Source organism: Ipomoea nil, unplaced genomic scaffold (genome assembly GCF_001879475.1).
Source record: "Ipomoea nil cultivar Tokyo-kokei standard unplaced genomic scaffold, Asagao_1.1 scaffold0706, whole genome shotgun sequence".
Classification (NCBI taxonomy): Eukaryota; Viridiplantae; Streptophyta; class Magnoliopsida; order Solanales; family Convolvulaceae; genus Ipomoea; species Ipomoea nil.
Genome location: NW_017617134.1, coordinates 420,199 through 438,762, shown reverse-complemented (window position 1 = coordinate 438,762; position 18,564 = coordinate 420,199). Strand labels below are relative to the sequence as shown.

The window sequence follows — 18,564 nt, the reverse complement described above, 5'->3', positions numbered from 1 at the left end:
CTAGTCTGCCGAAATTAACATTGAACAGAAACAGAAATCAAATTGGATTTATAATCAATCAATTCGATCCAGAATTGAACCAACTAGAAGCAGAAACTTTGTAACAAACCCTATCCTTTGGAAGACCTTTGGCAATGCATTTATATACCACCTGTTACATCGGTTTGATTGAAATAAAGTGATATGCTGTTTAAATTAAAGGGCGATCATGATCGCTGGCGCAGGAGACATTGTAGCAGCCTTAGAGATGGTTTGCTCAGACGAAATAGCGCCAAAGCCACCAGCAATGGATGCCATGTGAAAACCTAGAGTACCGATACCATATGAATGTTTGTATTCTGTGGTAAAAATAATATGTAGTACAATACAGGATGATATGCAATATATTATGTAAGATTATGAAACCCAATAGAACTTGGATTGTAGAGTCTTAAAAAGAATAAATGTATTAAAAAGTTGAAGTTAGAAAATGATTTTCATGTATCTACATGAAAATTAAAGGGCTGCATGGTCTTATTTTACATAGCATGAATGGTGTGACGGTATCTACTAGTAATTGAAAAAATAATTAAGAATATGAGTGAAATAATCAATGATAAAAGAATAAATCATGTAGCCTTTATACCATTGAACCACAACAATTAAAAAAAAAATTACCTACCACTTTTCAAAAAAAAAGAAAGAATATGAGTGAAATAATCAATGATAAAAAGATAAATCATGTGGCCTTCTTACCATTGAACCACAACAATTTGTTTTTGTTTTTGTTTTGTTTTTTTTTTGTTTTTTTTTTAAAGGGAAAATGACACTTTTTCCCCTGAGTTATATACTTATAGCACTTTTCCCCCCTTAATTATTTAGGTAAGCACATTAGCCCCCTCAGTTATTCTAAAAGTGGTGGTTTTTTCCCCTAATATATTAAATTGACATTTCTACCCTTAAAGTAAACATTTTATTTTTTTTACTTCTCCAACAAATTATTGCGTATACGTAGGGATCACCACGGTTCGGTTCGAACTGAACCAGACACTATAGTAATCGAATTAAAAGTTTCCGATTATGATTCAGATCGAGAACCCAATATTTGGATTTCAATTTATTAAAATTATGAATCAAAAAAATTGGATCCTAAACCGTGAATCAGCGGTTCCGGATCCGGTTCGCGATTTTGAACCGTCTTTATTTTAAAATTTTATTTTTTATTTTAAAATAGTCTAACTTCAACAATAAATGTATTTTATTTTTTTTCAGTTCGGAACATGAACCGTCCGTTCCAGATCGCAATTTTGATAAACTCTAAATATCGAGTTTCGATTCTAAATTGTAATTGAAATATTTTGGTTTGGTTGCTATAGTGCTTGTTTGGTTTGAACCAAATTATGATCATAATTTGTTGGAGATGAAAAATAAATGAAATATTTATTTTAAGGGTAAATATGTCCGTTTAACATTTTAGGGGGGAAAACAGCCACTTGAATAATTAAGGGGGAAAAAGTGCTATAAGTATATAACTCAGGGGGAAAAAGTGCCATTCTCCCTTTTTTAAATTTAGTTTAAAAAATTTGAATTGCCAAAAAAGAATTTCCGACCACCTTTACTTTGTTGTTGGTATTTCCTCTAACCTATTAAAGGTGGTCGGAAATTTTGACCAATGTAACCCTCCATCAAAAAATGAAAAAAGTCAATTTTTGCGCCCATATTTGGGTGGTCAAAAATGAGGTTGGAAAAATGCTGATTTTTAATAGTTGAAGGCAAGTGTATTGTAAGACAGAAAAATATGAAACAATTAATTTTCCATAAAATATGAAACAATTATTGAAAAGACTAAAGTTAATATATAATTTTCAACGCAAATCATAAATGATCATAATATTACAATTAGTAATTAGTGATTCATTCAATATCAAATGATCAAACGAATTTCCAACCCCTAGAAACTAGAAAGTATAAAATAATACTATAAATTTTTTTAAGTTTTTATGGTTTGAACATAAGTTTTATATTTTATTTTGGACTCTAAATAATTTTTAAATGTGTAGAATTATATATGTATGGATACATCATTTTATATTATTAATTGTAGCATTATTAAGTTAAATAGGTCGAACTTGAGCTCAAACTTGAGCTTGAAAGTTTGAGCAATCTAACTCGAGCTTGAGCTCGAAAATTTGATCACAATTCAAGCCAATTAAGTTGAGGTTGACTCTAGCTCGAGGTTTACTCGCAAGCTCGCACACTCCAGCTATATAAAAAAATTCGTGAACTGAACTTGTGTTTCAATTTTAAGATTCTATCGAGTTCGAGCTCGGCTCGTTTCCTGTCACAGGCTGGAATGCAAGGGTAAGGGAATTGTACCTTTGTGGGCAAGTATGAAGATGAAAGATGTATAACTGCACGAAAGTAAAAACAAAAAAAAAAAAAAAGGTATTGTAGCCTTTTTCGTTTATGTTATTTGGAATAACTAGTAATTCACCCGCGCGATGCACGGAAAAAAATTATGTTATTATAAATATAAATAAAAAAATAGAAAAAATAAAAATATTTTAAATTGTTTAATATAATAATATTTTTGAGCTTCCATTGGTCAAGTATATTTATTATTTTTATAGAATACAAATTACAATTAAAATTAAAATTAATATGGTTAATATAATCTCTAATTATGTACATATTCAAATAAACTTATAAGAGAATTTACATAATTAGATTGATTTATTCTTAATTGTATTTCATCTATATTATAATTTTCACAATACGAATAATGACTAAGATAATTACATTTAGAAAGCAAATTTCAAATTTTGTAGGAGTAAATTTAAACTCTAATTGAACACATTTTTTTATATGATTATATAATATATTCTTTATGCACATGTCATTCCATAATCAAGTTATTTCACTTAGAGTGCACAGCGGAATAAATAGGTGCAAAGTGTTTTGCCCAACTAATGAATTAGATCACATGCATATCATTTAATGTGCTCAGATGATGTAAGGGAAATGTCAGGATATCTTGAATATTTAAAATAGATGGTTCACTCAATATATAATAAGATTATTCAAAATTGCATATAAGACATCGAGTGAAATCGTCCGGGTGATAAACGTTACATGCAACACGTCATAATTGCTTAGAATAATTCAAAAGTTAAGCATAGAAATTTTGAGCTTCATGCATATGTAAAAACACACTAAACCTGACTGATTAAAATTAACAGTGAATAGTAAACGGGTTAGTCGCATAGATAAATAAATAAAGCGAATTATGTAAGTGCGGTATGTAAATGAGAGAGGCAATTTATAGTGGTTCGGAAGTGGCGTAATCTTCCTAGTCCACTTTACTCCTTTCGCGTCTAGGAGTAATTCACTATTTTCCACACACAGTTACGATAGTGAATAAGTGCTACACAAGCACTTCTTCGGATGTTTTGCACACAGCTACACCCAACTTCGAGTGTTGCGCGCACAGCTACACTCAACTCGGAGTATCTCGCACACATATTGTTTTGGTGCAGAGTATTATGTTTTCTCAAGAATCTCAGGGTGTATTTCTGAATCTCATTCAATCTCTTTATATAGAGGTAGAATTGAATATGGACTATTGGAGAAAAACGAAGAGTTGTGCCTTAGAAGTTGGAAAAATTAGAAATAATAATTAAGTTCGTTGCATGTGTTCAGTTCAAATTTGTAATTTAAACAATGGGTGCAGACGAAGAATTGGAAATGGCAGGACTACTAATGTCTGGTCATATCCTTGGCTCCCTAATGCACATGATCTCTATGTGGGTCTGAGTCACCAGGACCTGAATCAGGATCTTCTGGTTTCGGATTTGGTTGATAATGACACACAAGGGTGGAATGATGGTTTAATTAACCAGCTGTTTTCCCCTCGGGATGTTGTGCTAATAAAGCAACTGCCTATTAATGCGGAATTCGAAGACATGTGGTTTTGGGATCGGGATTTAAGGGGTTGCTATTCAGTCAAGGATGGATATAGAAGGCTGGTTGAAATGAATGCCCCATGCTCGTTGGTTTGGGGAATGTTTTGGAAGCTACAGGTATCTCCAAAGTGGAAGATTTTTTTATGGAGAGCCCTTTTGAACATCTTGCCTACGTTGGATAATCTGGTCAACCGCAGGGTGGATCTTATTAATGTTTGCCCGTCATGTGGTTTGGATGAGGAAAATGTCATGCATGCTTTATGTTCTTGTACTTTTGCGTCACATGTTTGGAATTTATCTCAATTGCCTATCCCCTCTTTTAACGGCAGGAGTTTTGTGCAATGGATGGAAGATTGGCTTGGCTCACCGGCCTCCACTGCAGACACAAAGCTAAGGGGCAGATTTGTGGTTTGTTATATGATGTTTGGACATCCAGGAATGCCGCGGTGTGGGATGGCACTCTGCCATTACCGCACATACTGCTTCGCGGTAGTGTTGCAAGGTGGGAAGCGTGGAAAGCTAGTGAGCAACGGCAGCAGCACAACTCCTCTCTTGTGGCACCAGCCCCGAACCCGGATCCCCAACTAGTTGCAGGAGTCATCTGTTATGTAGATGCGGGGTTTCATGGTCCACATCATGCAGCCACGTATGGGTTTATTGTTCATGAGGTGAATGGAACCTTTGCGGCGGCGGCAAATGGGCCAATTGCTTGTTCATATGATCCTCTCCTGCCGGAAGCACTGGCAATATGTGAAGCATTATCGTGGTTGAAAGACAATGGTTACACAGCAGTCACATTATGTTCGGATAGCATGGTTTTGGTCTCAAGTCTAAGACAAACTAGTTCTTTTCGTACCTATATTGGTTTTGTGTTGCTTTCTTGTAATCGTTTGTTTTCTTTCATGTCAAACTCAATGGTTAAATATGTAGGTAGGGATGCTAATCGGGCGGCTCACGCTCTAGCTAAGCATGTAAGTGCAAGTTTGGCACGTTCTGTTTGGAGGGAAGATCCTCCTCTCTTTTTTTTGCCTGATATGGCTAATATAATCTGATTCATTTGGCTTTCAAAAAAAAAAGTTAATAATTATACACATGTTACAATATACAGATATAGTTTTCCCGCGCACAAACTCAGGGTTATTTTATTAATATCAAATATTTGAACAAAAATATCATTTAGAATTAGTAATTTAAAACTTACAATCGAATACAATCGGAACGTAACTATATGATTATGATCTTAATTCCTCTTTTCTGATTTACTTTGTTATGAGTAACCCTTATAGCCATCTTCATCTTCTCCATTTGCATATTACGTTGACCTGACAAGATGGTAATGATTATAATTATTTTGATAATAATAATATTTTTCTCCTTTTATTATTATTCAAATTAAGGAAATGATAAATCGGATCAGGAATCTTTTAGGAAGGTTTCAGTTTCGGTGTGAATTAACAGTTCAAAATTTATTTATTCTTTTGTAAATTAGATTTTTCTTATTTTTAAATAGTCTAAATTCAACAATTATTTTTTTTTATTTTTTTTTTCTGATTCTGAATCGTAATTACTAACTAGAACCGTCTCTACTATTTCGGTTCGGTTGCTACAGTGTCCGGTTAGGTTCGAACTAAATATTGATCATCAACATGAAAGGGAAAAAAATAATAGAATTAGTAACATAAAAGGGAAAAAATAATCACTTTTAACATAACAAATGAGATAAATATAGATACATGAATAATTCATGATTTTTTTTTTTATAAATATAAAACTCATGGAAAAAAAAATGTTATTTTGCCTAATTTTTTTTTGAATGCTAGTGACTCTATTATATTGTAGTATCTGTTCAAACATACTTTTTCAACATAATGAAATACAAAAGAAGTTGGATCTCATGACCTCCTACATGGGAGAAGTCACCACATATCATCTAAGCAAAAAGTCAAAAAAAGCTCAATCCTCTAACAATACAAGACCCAAATTTCCCAAATAAAGCCCTACCTGCTCCAGTGCTCCTCTCATCTTCAAAACCAGAGATCTCAGCGATGGCATAGACACAAATTAGCAACGCTGAGTAAATAGCTTTCGGAGATAGAGGAGTTGTTCGCTGTTCGTCGTGGGGACGCTTGTGTCTTCACCGGAACAGTGCTTTCTTTTTCGGTAATTTCATTCAATTGTGTTTGTTGTTCGCTGTTTTTCATCGATCTTAGAAGTAGAAGCTTTATTGCATGAATTTTTTTAAATGAGGTTAAGCTTTGTTCAAAAACTCCTCTGCTCACGAAGATTAGTAGTGTTGTTTCAAGGATTCATTTCAGAAGCTTCGGCAATGGAGGAGATAATGGATTAGCGAATTAACACATACGGAGGATATTACTTCATTACACCTTCTAGTCTAGAGAATACATGGTGGCTGGCGAAAATCAACATTATTGATAAGAGCAGAAATGAATTTGGATTTATTATAATCAATCAATTCAATCCAAAATTTAATCATCTAATTGCAACAACAGGACCAACTAGAAGGAGGAACTAGGTAACAAGCCGCATTAGGAAAGCCTTTTGCAATGCAATTAGCTTCGCAATCTAGAGATGGGCTACAAGTCCCTATGCATACCGGTCCTGGCCCTAAAAGCACACGACCATCTTTCCCAGCGTTCGCCATTGAACCTTTTCAAAATATATATTCATCCACAAATATAATTGCAGTAAAAATGAAATTACAAAAATCAATAATAACTATGAAAAAAAAAAATGAAAATCAAATTGTCAGATTACCTGGGTTCAGAGTGAGAGCGAAAGATAACATAACAAGAACAATCTGAAAGCTTTTCATACTGTAAAGATTTTTCTTATGCTAAATACTAATAGGGTTTATGTGTGTTGGACATCTTAACAATTGAAGAATATATATATACATGCACATACACTCTCTCTCTCCTTGCCAAGATGGTAATAATAATATTTTCTTCCTTTTGTAATTATACTAATTAAGAAATTAATTGCAATTGCAATTAGACTAATAATAGTCCAGACTTGATTAATAAAAATATATTACTATTATTAGTTTTTTATGCGCTTTGCACGAATGAGATAATATCTTTTTAAATAAGTATTTGAAAGTATATTAATGTAATATTATATAGGAGTTGTTTATGCATAGGTAAATAAATGTTGAATTTATTTATTTAAATCGGTAATTTAAAGTATATATATAAATTCAAAATAATATATGAGAGATTGATTATAATTGTCACTAAAATAAATGTTTGAAACTGTAGAATAACGCTAGTCTAAATACTTAAAATTAAAACGATAGTCTAAATAAATACTACTTTTGGTTTAAATTTCTCTAATTCTTCTTAATTCTCTTTTGAGTAGCATTGTCATTGTTTTCATCTTCAGTACATGCCCTCTCTTCTTCTTTTTTTTTTTTTATATATATATTTTTATTATTGGTAGTGTGTCATGTGCAATTAGGTTACTGGTGGCAGCATAGAGGGATTCATCATGCAATGAGATTATGATGTAGGAAACTTTAGATTTGCCTTGCTGTGTATATAACTGAGATTTTACTTGTAATATGGACTTTTTATCTTACAAACACCTATTGATATTTAATAGTGATAGTTTTTTCCATATAAGTTTCATGTGTTGTGAGATGTGTCGTAGATTATCATGTGAAAGTATTGAACAAAATATTACTTTATTATATTTGTATAAAATACTTGGTAAATAAATATATATAACATGTTTTGTATTATAAGTTTGATATTTAATTACAAGATAATGTAAAAAGAAGACAATGAATAATGTAGTGAATATAATAAATTAATAAATTTGAAGGTAATAAATCTTTGAATTGTAGAAAATAAAGATATTATATATATATATATATATATATATATATATATATATATATATATAAATATAAAAGTAAAATTCACCTTTCTAAATTTTCCCCCCAAAACTTAAAGGCATTTGTGTAATATCCAAATAATAATAATAATAATAATAATAATAATAATAATAATAATAATAATAATGGTATTACCTTTTTCATACCCAGTTTTATTATCAAATATATTAGGAATGTAGTTATACAATATGTAGTAATTAATGTGATTATTGTTAATTAAGCAAATTAGTGTGTAGTATTTTATTTATATATAAAAGCTATAAAAGTTATACTCATACAGAATGTATATGTATATATATAGAATGCCGTGTAGTAGTGGGCTGGGCAGAGAAAGTAAATAATTGGAAACTTTTACTTAATTTTTCACAATAAATAACATTTTGGTAATTTCAACTCTAAGCAACAACTAATTAATCAAGTTATTTCACTTAGAGTGCACAGCGGAATAAATAGGTGCAAAGTGTTTTGCCCAACTAATGAATTAGATCACATGCATATCATTAAATGTGCTCAGATGATGTAAGGGAAATGTCAGGATATCTTGAATATTTAAAATAGATGGTTCACTCAATATATAATAAGATTATTCAAAATTGCATATAAGACATCGAGTGAAATCGTCCGGGTGATAAACGTTACATGCAACACGTCAAAATTGCTTAGAATAATTCAAAAGTTAAGCATAGAAATTTTGAGCTTCATGCATATGTAAAAACACACTAAACTTGACTGATTAAAATTAACAGTGAATAGTAAACGAGTTAGTCGCATAGATAAATAAATAAAGCGAATTATGTAAGTGCGGTATGTAAATGAGAGAGGCAATTTATAGTGGTTCGGAAGTGGCGTAATCTTCCTAGTCCACTTTAGCGTCTAGGAGTAATTCACTATTTTCCACACACAGTTACGATAGTGAATAAGTGCTACACAAGCACTTCTTCGGATGTTTTGCACACAGCTACACCCAACTTCGAGTGTTGCGCGCACAGCTACACTCAACTCGGAGTATCTCGCACACATATTGTTTTGGTGCAGAGTATTATGTTTTCTCAAGAATCTCAGGGTGTATTTTTGAATCTCATTCAATCTCTTTATATAGAGGTAGAATTGAATATGGACTATTGGAGAAAAACGAAGAGTTGTGCCTTAGAAGTTGGAAAAATTAGAAATAATAATTAAGTTCGTTGCATGTGTTCAGTTCAAACTAATAATTATTTTGTTGACCAAACTAAATGTTTCTTATAAAATAGTAAACTTCTATATTGGGATATACATACCAAAATAAATATAATGGTCTCCAATGTAATCGAATGTAATATGAACAGTTTAATGATTACCAATTAATTAAAATATTACCATAATATATCATATCGAATATATTGATGATTTAAAGAATATAATTTAATTTTAAAAATGTAAATTTGTAACAAGATTTTATTAATAGGTTCAATGAATTGGTCAAACAAATTGCCTAGATTAGAAATAATTCTACAAATCTGACAACGTAAATAACGAGTTTATACATATAACAAAGAGAAAATTACACTTTTAATCCTGTGACTATTGTGGTCTTGTTAATTTCAATACTTGACTTTAAAAACTAACAATTTAGACTCATAACTATGTAATTTTTAACACATTTGGTCCTTCCGACCAAATCACAGGCCAAATGTTACCTGAAAAACATAAATGTCTTAAAATTGTTTAGTCATGGGGCAAAACAGTCATTTTACATTTAAAAATTTGAAATCATCGGATAACCATTCTGGGGAAGTCAATCGTCGTCGGACAGAGAACAACGTCGCAATGGTCCAACAATTTGCGACGATTCTGTATAGGGCCGCCAGTGGTGCGAGATAATCCTATATACACACTGTACGAGCTAATCTTCCATGGCCACGACGGAGATAATCTTGTACAGGAGACAAGAAATCACACGTAATCTTCCATGGCATTTGACTAAATCCTTGCAAAGAAGAGTCCAATCCTATATACACACTCTCCCAGACTCTCAGGCCATTGAACCACAAATCTGAGTTTGGATCTGTTCTTAGCTTGTCGCAAATAAGATCGTTTTCCGATTTCCTCTAACTGATTTGCTCCTCTGATCGAATTGGTATTGCTTTCGGATCCCTGTGTCTTTGTGTTGTATCGTGAGAGAACTCTGTCTCTGGTTGCCATTGAAAATGGTCAAAAGCATAAATTCATGTGTGGTTCAAAAATTGTAACAACCATTTAAAATTTTAAAAATTGATTTTTTTTTACTACTTATACTTTTGGTGAAGATAGAAAACCAAAAAAAAGGAGAGAATGACGGCAACATTTTGAGGCGAAAATAAAAAATCGTATCAATTCCTCCGATTCCGGCCAGCAGGGACAAGGAAGAAGATGAAAGTGGTTTGAAATTACTGTTTTGCCCCATGAATAAACAATTTTAAAATATTTACGTTTTTCCGGTAACATTTGGCCGGCAGGACCAAATGTGCTAAAAATTGCATACTTACGGGATTAAATTGTTAGTTTTTAAAGTCGAGTACTGAAATTAACAAGACCACAATAGTCACAGGACTAAAAGTGTAATTTTCTCTATAACAAATGAGCAAAAACCAATTTTAGTCCCATGAGTATTTGTAAAATGATAGTTTTGGTCCACATGTTTAATTTCTACCAATTTTCATCCACGACTATGGTTTTAGTACCAATTTTCATCCACGATTATTGTTTTAGTGCTAAAATTAATCACACCGGTCATCTCTATGTTTAATATATGCCGAAATATGAAATTCTTAAGGGTATTTTCGTCCTTTTTAAATTAAGATGCCAATTTGAACATGAATAAAGAGATTTAAGTTTTAAAATCGATCCCAATTCACAGTTCACATCCTCAAATTAAGGTAGGATGATGAGAAGAACTGTGAATTGTGATCAATCTTAGGGCTTAAATCTTATTATTAATGCTCAAATTAGGATCTTAAGTTGAAAAAGATGAAAAATACAATTAAAATTTTTAAATTTCGGCAAGTCTTAAACGAACGAGTGACCGACGTGATGAATTTTGACACTAAAACAATAGTCGTGGATGAAAATTGGTACTAAAACAATAGTTGTAGATGAAAATTGTTAGAAATTAAACATGTGGACCAAAATTTTCATTTTGCTAATACTAGTGGGATCAAAATTGGTATTTCCTCTATAACAAATAGTAACATAATTATGGGTAGCATTGGAATACTATAATGTCATCATATCCGCACTATCGTCACATGTCATTGTACCATACATTTTTTCAAGAGTAATTAAATTACTCCCATTCAATTGATAGGTTCAATTAAAAAAATATAATCAATAAAGTCAACCATATTAACTACTTGAGAGATTTGTTAACAAAGAGCGTATTCAAATCACACAACAAACTGAAGTGAGAACTATCTCGCAATGTCCTTGTTTGACAAATCAGCAGTTAGCGGTTAGTGTTAGTGGATTATATTAGTGGATTTTACAGACGAATTATATCAACGGTTGGTAAAAAAGATATTTGAAAAAATTAGCTGTTTAGATTAACATGTAAAATGACATAAGGGTATAAATATATTTAATAATAATAATAATAATAATAATAATAATAATAATAATAATAATAATAATAATAATAATAATAATAATAATAATAATAATAATAATAATAATTTTTTTAAAAAAAAAAATATAATTAAGCCAATCATATTAACTACTTGGGGGATTTATTGACAAAAAGAGAATTCAAATCACACAACAAATTGAAGTGGAAAACTAGCTATCTCGCAATGTCCTTGTTTGGCAATCAGCAATTAGCTTTTCAATATTAATATATATTTAATATTTGATGCCCTAATTTTTATAAGGGAAAATAGCACTTTTTCCCCCTGAGTTATATACTTATAGCACTTTTTCCCCCTGAATTATTCAAGTGGCTATTTTTCCCCCTGAAATGTTAAATGGACATATTTACCCTTAAAACAAATATTTCATTTATTTTTCTTCCCCAACAAATTATGACAACGATTGGGTTCAAACTGAACAGACACTATAGCAACTAAACTGAAATATTCCAATTATAATTTAGAATCAAAACTTGATATTTAGAGTTTATTAAAATCGTGAACCGGAACGGCCAGTTCAAGTTCCGAACTGAAAAAAATAAAATACATTTATTGTTGAATTTAGACTATTTTAAAAATAAAAATAAAATGTTAAAATAAAGACGATTCAAAATCACGAACCGGATCTGGAACCGCTGGTTCACGGTTCAGAATCCAGTTTTTTTTATTCATAACTGTAATAAATTGAAATCTAAAAATTTGGGTTCTGGATCTGAATCATAACCGGAAACTTTTGATTCGATTGTTATAGTGTCCGGTTCAGTTCAAACCGAACCGTGGTCATCCCTACGTATAAACAATAATTTGTTGGAGAAGAAAAATAAATAAAATGTTTACTTTAAGGGTAAGAATGTCAATTTAATATATCAGGGGGAAAAATCGCCACTTTTAAAATAATTGAGGGGGCTAATATGCTTACATAAACAACTCAGGGGGAAAAAATGCTATAAGTATATAACTCAGGGGAAAAAAGTGCCATTTTCCCTTTTTATAATTATACCAAGATGGTAATAATAAAATTTTTTCCTTTTATAATTATACCAAGATGATAATTATAATATTTTTTTCCTTTTATAATTATACCAAGAGTTATAATTATACCAAGATGGTAATAATAATATTTTCTTCCTTTTATATTTATACCAAGAGTTATAATTATACCAAGATGGTAATAATAATATTTTCTTCCTTTTATATTTTCTTCCTTTTATAATTATACCTAGAGTTAAATTACTTAATCTACAATCTACAAATCTAATAAGAGCCAATAATGTTAGGCCCTTCACTGAAACAAAAAAAATGTCGGTACTAATTGTTTCTTAAAATGAATGGTTCATATTATTTTGATTTTAGTATCTTTCAATGATTTTCCTTATTTACCCTCTATTATATTATTTTTTGCCTTAAATAACCCTAAATTCCGTTATTATAAACTTTAGTAACGGAATATTCCGTTAACTATTTTTTTATTCTTAACATACCCATTAATTTATATAAGAAAGGTCTTAGATTCTAACCCCATCCCAATTATAGTTGGCATAATTGGTAAACATATATTATGAATATGTTAAAATGTATTAAAAATATATATAATATAAAATTTAACATAAACTTTGGTCAAATAATTAGCCCGACTAAATATATAGCATTCAATGTTGAGCATCTAAAATTATAAATCAAGAACTACTTTAAAATCATTTGATTTTTCATGAATTTTTTATTAAAAAAAAAATAAATTTAGGTTATGTTATTTTTTTTATGCTTAATTAATCATCTTTTGATTATTTAGAACAAAACTTAATATTTTAATTATGTTTTTGCATCATTGGAATAATTTAAGTCATTATGGTATTAATATTTTTTGTATTTTTTTTTATAATGGTACAATTGTACATTACTTTACAAATATTATACTATTATTTTTTTTATCGGACAAAATTGTTCTTACATCATTGTCAGATCTGCGAGGCCTAACTACAAAGTTGTTGATCATAAATATAATTACACATGGACTCTAAAACGGTAGGATCATTTTCCAAATAATTGACAATGTTAACATCCTACTAGCTCCAATTGAACAAGTTTACACATCAAAATTTTATCAATGCATGAAAACTTCTAAAGAAATTTGTAAGTTAATTTTTACTATATCATTATATTAATATCTATTGTAACCATATATTTTGAATTATTTATTATCATCCTCTATTGACAGCAATTGTAGCAATTGTCATGGATAAACTCACAAAACAATTTGTCTCAACAAGGAATTGAATTTTTTTTTTAAAAAAATCATTGATTTCATTATTGTTGAGGAAAAGTATGTACGACACTTTATTATTCTTATTAAATTAAATAAATTAGTAGCTACAACAAAAAATAATACATATGCATTTAATTAATTTAGAATTAGATGTCTATAATGTCTTATTTAAAAAAATCATTCATTAAAAAAAATTAAAATATAATTTCATTAGTTATATTATCGTTATTTTCTACAATTTAAAGATTTCTTACCTTCAAATTTATTAATTTATTATATTCACTACATTGTTCATTGTCTTCTTTTTACATTATCTTGTACTCCGTAATTAAATATCAAAGTTATAATACAAAGCATGTTATATATATTTATTTACCAAGTTTTTATCGAAATATAATAAATATTTATATTTTGTTTAATACTTTCACATGATAACCTACGACACACATCTCACAACACATGAAACATATAGGAAAAAGACTACCACTACTAAATATCTATAAGTGTTTGTAAGATAAAAAATTCATATTACAACTAAAATTTTAGTCATATGCACAACAAGGCAAATCTAAAGCTTCTTACACCATAATCTCATTGTATGATGAATCTCTCTATGTTGCCACTAGTAACCTAATTGCACATGATACACTACTAATAAAAATATTTAAAAAAAAAAAAAAAGAGGACATGTACTGAAGATGAAAACAATGGCAATGCTACCCAAAAAAGAATTAAGAAGAGTTAGAGAAATTTAAACCAAAAGTAACATTTATTTAGACTATCGCTTTAAAACTAAGTATTTAGACTAGCGTTATTACAAAGTTGCAAACATTTATTTTAGTGACAATTATAATCAATCTCTAATATATTATATTTTATTTATATACTTTAAATTACAAATTTAAATAAACAAATTCAACATTTATTTACCTATGCATGAACATCTCCTATATAATATTGCATTTATATATTTTGAAATACGTATTTAAAAATAATTATTGGGTATTATCTCATCTGCGCAAAGCACATAAAAAAACTAGTATATATATACACACACAAATAATGGCTGTTGGTTTGGGTTAGTTGGGTCGGGTTGGTTTGGGCCAGAATAGACTTGAAATATAAGGCCTGATAATTTGTTTTTTCAAATTTTATAAGTTGGATCGTAACATTTATCATTTTGCAATTCTTTTAAAATAGGTTAAAGATTTTTATTTTATATTTAAATTTTTTCACTTATAAAAATAATTGTTTTGTAATAATTTGTGTTTAACATTATAAAAAAAATTATACATAAACAATTATTTGTGGAATAAAATAATATAAACGCAAGTAAGGAGAAGAATAAATAGAGAATGGAGAGGGAAGGCAGATCTTTTTATTCATCCTCACATTACATATTACAACAATACATATATATAATATACATTTGTAACGGAAGGTAATGATGGTAGATATAAATGCGACCGTTACATCAGTTACATAATCAACTCATAATGTCCACACTTAACTATATTTATAACATTATTTATAAAATCTTTCAATTTATCATAATTTAATTAAATTATGTTTTAATTTGTTTGGAGGGATTTATTACGATTTGTGAATTCTTTGAATACAGAAATGACATTTGGAGAAAAAATTGTGATTTTTAGTGGTGATTGCAGACAAATATTGCCTCTGATTCTTAAGGGAACAAGATAATCATCATCATCATCATCATCATCATCATCATCATCATCATCATCATCATCATCATCATCATCATCATCATCATCATCATCATCATCATCATCATCATCATCATCATCATCATTATAATGCATATGTATATTCAGAAATAAAGGTCAAAGCCTTTCTAATCTAATTTTTTTTTAAAATCTGTCTTTGTACATGGATAGTTCTATGTGGCTCTATCTACAATTAGCAACCTTAAAATTGTTATTGCATGTCAAAATGGGGCAAATTATGTTGTGGAATCGTGTTCACATTACAATGTGGATACGGTTCTAAAATTGTTCATAATTATGAATATATAATTTAAAATTATAAACATATAGTTCTATAATTATAAACATATTGTTGTGAACATAATTATGTAAATATAGTCCTGTAATTATAAATATAAAGATTCAATAATTATGAATATGAAGTTCAAAAATTATGAATATATAGTTTTATAATTATTAACATATAGTTCAATAATTATGAACACAGAAATATGTAATTGGGAAGGCAGATCTTTTTATTCATCCCCACATTACATATTACAACAACACATATATATCATTATCATCATCATCATTATTATTATTATTATTATTATTATTATTATTATTATTATTATTATTATTATTATTATTATTTATTATTATTATTATTATTATTATTATTATTATTATGAGTAATGCATATGTATATTCAGAAACAAAGTTCAAAGCCTTTCTAATATAAAATTATTTTTTTAAAACCTGTCTTTGTACATTGATAATTCTATGTGGCTTATCTACAATTAGCAACCTTAAAATTGTTATTGCATGTCAAAATGGGGCAAATTATGTTGTGGAATCGTGTTCACATTGCAATGTGGATACGGTTCCAAAATTGTTCATAATTATGAATATATAATTTAAAATTATAAACATATAGTTCTATAATTATAAACATATTGTTGTGAACATAATTATGAACATATAGTACTGTAATTATAAATTAAATATAAAGATTCAATAATTGTGAATATGAAGTTCAAAAACTATGAATATATAGCTTTATAATTATTAACATATAGTTCAGTAATTATGAACATAGAAATATGTAATTGTGAATATAAAGTTCAATAATTATGAATATATAACTTTATAATTATGAATATATAACTTTATAATTATGAACATAGAACCGTATTCACCTTGCAAGGTGGACATGGTTTCACAGCATAACGATTGTCAAAATGGAGAGTACTCTTCTTTAAGTATAAATGTGGTTCACAAATAAGTTTTTAACGATTTGTAAATTTAAGTATTAATATTTTGACTTTTCGTAACCTTTAAATCAAATATATTTTAATATTTTTGTAATATATGAGTTGAATATATGTTTATATTAAGTTGTGTATTTTTTTTTATTACTAAATACTTATATTAATAGCCAAGAATGTGGATATATGTGCTCCCATAAATATTATTACGCACCTTAAATATCAATTTTTATTTTAATTATAAATCTTTATGGTCATATTTTTATTATAGCAAGTCAACAGAGATGTACGGAGTATTAAAAAAATAAACCTCATATTGACTTTTTATATATAAAATTTATTAACATTAATAGTTTTTAATAATATAACATAACTATACTATTTCAAATATTTAATCCGTGCATCGCACGGGTAGAATACTAGTGTATATATACACGCACATACACCCTCTCTCCTTGCCAAGATGGTAATAATATTTTTTTTCTTCCTCTTATAATTATACCAAGAGTTAATAACCAAAATGGTCATTCGACTATGTCGTAATTACGAATTTGGTCATCGATTATTATTATTACCCAATTAAGTCCTTAACTATGTAATTTTTATCCAATTTTCAAAAAAAAAAAAATGTAATTTTTATCCAATTTAGTCAATTGTTAAATTGACTGTTTGTTGACTGTCAAAAGTGGGATAAAATTGTAATTTTTACAAGTTTTGTCCTTTTTCCCTATTTAGCAGCGCCAAACCAGGCAGCAATACGCTCCGATCAGCTTCCAAACTTGTCAGTGTCGAAGCAGTGGTTGTGCATCGGAGAGCCCAATGATATAATATACTAATATTAATAACAACAACAACAACAACAACAACAACAACAACAACAATAATAATAATAATAATAATAATAATAATAATAATAATAATAATAATGTTGGTTGTTACAAATGTTATAACCATTACAATAATGTCCGCACTTAATATCATTTATAACACTCCCCTTGGACATTATTTGACCATGATCTTACCTCGCTAAAAATTTGCTGGAAATATCCTGTGGAAAAAAATCTAAACAAGAAAATAATACAAGGTATACTGATAGTATATTTAAATACATCAATGCCTCGTTAAAAACTTCACTAGGAAAACCACGGGGAAAAACCTAGTTGAAGAAAAGAGTACATGATATTTGTAAACTAATATATTGTATTGATTGCCTCATTAAAAACCTTAACTTAAGAAAACCTCATGGGAAAAACTTATTTAAGGAAAAAAGAGTACAGTCATAAGCCTTCTAGGCCCCCGGATTTTGGAGTTTGTCTATTTAAGTATTTGCCTTCAAGGCATAATCTTCAAGATTTTGGGGTTGTGTATTTAAGTATTTATATACAACTCTCCCCATTAATATATCATACTCATACCTCGTTAAAAACCACACTAGAAAAATTCATTGGGAAAAAAACCTAGTGAAAAAAAAAGAGTACATAGTATATATATATATATATATATATATATATATATATATATATATATATATATATATATATATATATATATGTTGCAAAAAGTATAATTATTAGTCATTTTAAGACCCGATCTACAGGATTGACCAATCTACGTGATTGACTCGAGTGAATGTACCTCCTGTCTCCCCATGAAGATAACAATCTTCAAATTCTACATTACTTAAAGTAAAATCATTATTTCAAAAGGGTGTAGAGAAAGGATATGCATGGTACAATCTTCAAGATTGTCATTAGAATTTATCATATTTTCTCGTGATCATCTGGACCAATAAAATTATTTATAGTTTATATTTTGTTGCTCCCCCT

At 29.0% G+C, this 18,564-nt stretch overlaps 1 protein-coding gene across 1 annotated transcript in view; it reads left to right on the top strand.

Annotated features, from left to right (window-relative positions):
- LOC109176376 overlaps positions 1-18,564 on the top strand; it is an 83,164-nt gene that overhangs the window by 30,068 nt on the left and 34,532 nt on the right. The window lies entirely within an intron of this gene.